General features: G+C 37.7%; 1 long non-coding RNA gene across 1 annotated transcript in view; it reads left to right on the plus strand.

Annotated features, from left to right (window-relative positions):
* LOC126512508 (uncharacterized) overlaps positions 1-2844 on the plus strand; it is a 6473-nt gene extending 3629 nt beyond the window's left edge. The window contains exons 2-3 of the long non-coding RNA XR_007595063.1: positions 1087-1158; positions 2496-2844. This is a non-coding gene — a long non-coding RNA (uncharacterized lncRNA). The remainder of the gene's footprint in view (positions 1-1086; positions 1159-2495) is intronic.
* Positions 2845-4553: the final 1709 nt, after the last annotated feature.

Genomic DNA, 4553 nt, shown 5'->3' on the forward strand with positions numbered 1-4553 from the left:
AGACAGAAATCTTAAATAAATAAATAATAATAATAATAATAATAATAATAATAATAAACCCCAAATGATTGTTTCATCAACCTGCCTAATTTTTGACCCCTGACATCTACTAACGTGCCCTCCATTTTTGTCATTTCAAGCATGTTACAGAGATGGAATCAACACTATATAGCTCCTTAGGGACTGGTTTTGTCAGTATAATCCCCAGAAGTGTCAACAGTTTCCGTTCCTTCTGAGATTCATCCAGTGGCATCGACTCTGTGGCACGGGTGTGCCACGTCCTTATCTCGTCCCCCTGGGGAAGAACACCTGCGCTGATTTTAGTTTCCAGCTTTTGCAAATAAGCTTGCTGTGAAAGTTTGTGCATAAGAATTTGGGAGAACATAAATTTTCATTTCTCTGGGAAATTTCTCCAGGAGTGTAATTGCTGGGTTGCCTGTTTAGTTTTCAGAAGAAACTGCCAAACTCCTTCCCAGAGCACCGGTACCACTCCATATTCCCAGCCTCCTTTTTTTTTTTTTTTTTTTTTTTTTTTTTTTTTTTAAATAACGCAGTTTATCTTCTGTTCATGGAATTCTAATTGGTCTAAATGAACTGTGATGTGGGAAGGATTTTAGAAACCTTGCTGAGACACACAAAAATAAAGTATGTGCTGTACTAATTTGCAAGAGAGAAAAATCTGTTTAACAAAACCTTGCTATATAATAAGGTCACAAAAGAGGGCTGCATAATGACTGAGTAGAGTTATTCTGGATTTTCAGAGAAGCCTTTGTTAGAATTACATACGAACCAGCACTACTTAAAATCAAAGCTACGGGGATTAAGGAAGAAATATAAAGAATCAAAGATCTAATTCACTGTGAACTGAGCAGCCCACTTTATGCCTGAATTCTCATGTCCTTAAGCAGCTGCCTGCTGCAAGCTGCAGCCTGAGCTGGCCCACACTCTCCTTGAGGTCACTGCTTTCCCACACCTTCTTTGATGTCTTAGAACTACCTGGGTAGACTGGAGGCAGTGAGGGGCCAGGGTTGAGGAGGATGCTGAGAGCAAAGGTATCAATCACTTCTTCTCTGTTTTCTGTCACAGGGTGCTTTGGAATTAAAGATTAATTTGCTTCTTATCCTGGAGCCAATAAGCATCTATGACTAATTATAACAGGTACAGTCACAGCTGCCACTCTTGAGTGTCTGCTCTGCTCTAGGAGCTGTGAGAAAATTACATCTATGTAACTTTTAAAAGAGGTTTTTGAGAGAAAAAAAATGAGGAACCTTAGTCAACTATATGCACTTATTAGAATACTCTGTAGAAACAAACTCAAAATACATTATCGATTTCCACACTATCAATGCTCTTAGAGACTCTTAATTTGTATCTTTGTCCATTCCTGTTTGGTTTGGTTTGGTTTCTGTGTTTGGAGACAGGAGCTTGCTATGTAGCCCAACTGACCCAACACCACTTCTCCTTCCACAACTCCCAAGTGCTAGATTGGAAGCATGAGCCAGTTGATGGAGGAGGGTCATCTGTCTATCTGTTGCTTTCATTGGTTGATTAATAAAGAAAACTGCTTGGCCTGATAGCTTAGAACATCAGTGGGTGGGGTGGACAGAACAGAATGCTGGGAAGAAGGGAAGTGAAGCAGATGCTATAGCTCTCTCTCCAAGATGGACGCAGCTTAAGATCCTTCCGGTAAGCCACCACCTCGTGGTGCTACATAGACTATTAGAAATGGGTTAATCAAGATGTGAGAGTTAGCCAGTAAGAGGCTGAAACTAATGGGAGTGTTTAAAAGAATACAGTTTCCATGTTATTATTTTGGGTAAAGCTAGCCAGGTGGCGGGAAGCAGCCTGCTGCTCCTATTTCAACAGCCAGTGTGTTTGTCTTATCTTAGTGAATCTCTTTTTCTGAATTTAATCTTTTTAATAATTTCATTAGTACTGTATTTACATTATTTCCACCCCACTCTCTCTTCTAACTCTTTTTGTGTATTAAGATAGTAATATAAAATAATATATATTTAAGCAAGCTTATAAAATTTTATATTTCCCTATGGTTTCCCAAACATCTTTAGTGTGAGTTAGCTTTCCTCTCTCCTCTTTCTTGGTATCACCCTCTCTTCCCACTCTACCCCTCGTTCTTTGCATTTCCACCTTCACAGCTCACAGACACCCCCCACTGAGTTTTTATTCTCCATTCTCTCCCTTCATGGTCTCTTTTTCCTTTCATAACTTCTGTGGTTATTCCAGGTTATGTACTCAGATCTAAAGATTCGGAGCTAGGATCCACACACAAGAGAGTGCATGAGGTGTTTGTCTTTAGGGGTCTTGATTACCCCACTGAGGTTAATATTTTCTAGTATTCACCTATTCTTAACGCTGTGTTCACCACGATTCATGTCAGCTTACCAGTGGTTAGCAGGAGGATCCTGACTTAGGGTATGGATACAATACAATAATCATAATTACATTTTTATCATGTCATCATTGTTATCTGGCAGGAATGAAGATATTCTCAAGAGACACTCACATCTTTCCCTTTGGTCAATAGACTCCCAAGACAATGGACCCCAGCGAATTGGATTTTCACACTGAAAGAACAAAAGACTGAATTCTGGTACTATCCAGAGAAGAAGCTTGTCTCCAGGAAGAGACTGTACCAAGTTTTGGCAGTTTGTTAGATCACTGTCACAAGAGTAGTGGATTCATGATTGGCAGGACCACAGATTAACCCAGGACTGTTCAGTTATGCAGACTTCTTGCCCTCTATTTAAATCTAAACCTCATGTCAAGACCTCAGAAGATGGGCTTGGGGACTGTCTCTGGACTCTTTGTTCCTCTTCCCAAGGGAACCACATTGAATAAATCTTTCTCTGCTTTTAATTCTAACTTGTCTATTGAATTTGACTACTGAGTGCTGGTTTGGCTTGTTACAACTGCCAAAACTCATGCTTTAACCCTAAAAACTGATATCACTATGGCTTTCTTTCATATGCCATATTTTCTGCTAAGAGATTTACATAGAAAGTCATGATTCCAAACAATGACCTAACATAATATGGAATTATTATGACTGTAAACGTAGCCATACAGACAGATGAGGTGGTATGATTATCTATGATGGTACACCTGTGTTGTTGAAGGTTTCTATCCTGCCTGGTCCTAAGGCCATTCAGTGACAACGAAACACACAGAGGCTTATATTAATTATAAATTGTTTGGCCTCTTAGCTCAGGCTTAATTATTAACTAGTTATTACAACTTAACCCATAATTCTTATCTATGTTTATTCATATGGCTTGCTACCTTTTTTCAGTAAGACATTCTCATCTTGTTTTTTTTTTTTTTTTTTTTTTTTTGCATCTGGCGAATGACTGTATCTCTGCCTTTCCTCTTCCCAGAATTCTTCTATTCTGGTTCCCCTGTGTATACTGCCTTCATGGCTACTGGCCAATCAGATTTTATTAAACCAGTACAAGTGATAAATTTTTACACTGTACAAGAGCATTATCCCACAGCACACCTGGAATAAAAGCAGTGATCTCTCTAGATCTACATTATTATGTTGTCTTTTTGCCTCTTAGCCTCTTCATGTGTATATGTCAGTGTGAACACTTACACATGTTCACACTTCAAATATTAGAGATATTAAAGACTTGAGCTTTTAGTTTTGAAACATGGCTGAGATGATTGCATGGAATTTATAAGTCCAGTTTCAGCAAAAGTGTATCTGTAAATAAATGACGTAAAAGATTGCATTGATAAGCTTTCTTTCATTTAAAACATATTTTGAAAAATATAAATGTGTCTTGGGAATAGTAGGATGAACACATTGCTTTAACGTCTTATTATAACAACAGTATTAAAATGACTTTAACAAATTTTAAATCTTTGAAGAAAGAAATTGAAGAAGAGGCCAGAAAATGGAAAGATCTCCCATGTTCTTGGATAGAATTAACATAGTAAAAATGGCAATCTTACCAATAGCAATCTACAGATTCAATGCAATGCCCAGCAAAATCCCAGCAAAATCTTTACAGATCTCAAAAGAACAATACTCAACTTCACATGGAAAAGCAAAAATACCAAACAAACAAAAAACAAAAAAACAAAAAACCAGGATAGCCAAAACAATCCTGTACAATAAAGGAACTTCTGGAGGCATCACAATCCCTGGCTTCAAACTCTACTACAGAGCTACAGTACTAAAAACAGCCTTGTATTTACATAAAAACAGACAGGAGGACAAATGGAACAGAATCAAAGACCCAGATATCAATCCACACATCTAAGAACAACACCTGATTTTTGACAAAAAAGCAAAAAATATCAAATGGAAAAAAGAAAGCATGTTTAACAGCTAATGCTGGCATAGCTGGATATCAACATATAGAAGAATGAAAATAGATACATATCTATTGCCATGCACAAAACTCAAGTCCAAATGAATCAAAGACCTCAACATAAAGCCAACCACACTGAACCTCATAAAAAAAATGGAAAGTACACTTGAAGGCATTGGCATAGGAGACCACTTCCTAAATATAACCCCAGTAGCA

This window comes from Alexandromys fortis, unplaced genomic scaffold, assembly GCF_014885135.2.
Source record: "Alexandromys fortis isolate MF-2015 unplaced genomic scaffold, M_Fortis_MF-2015_v1.1 scaffold_111, whole genome shotgun sequence".
NCBI classification, from domain to species: domain Eukaryota; kingdom Metazoa; phylum Chordata; class Mammalia; order Rodentia; family Cricetidae; genus Alexandromys; species Alexandromys fortis.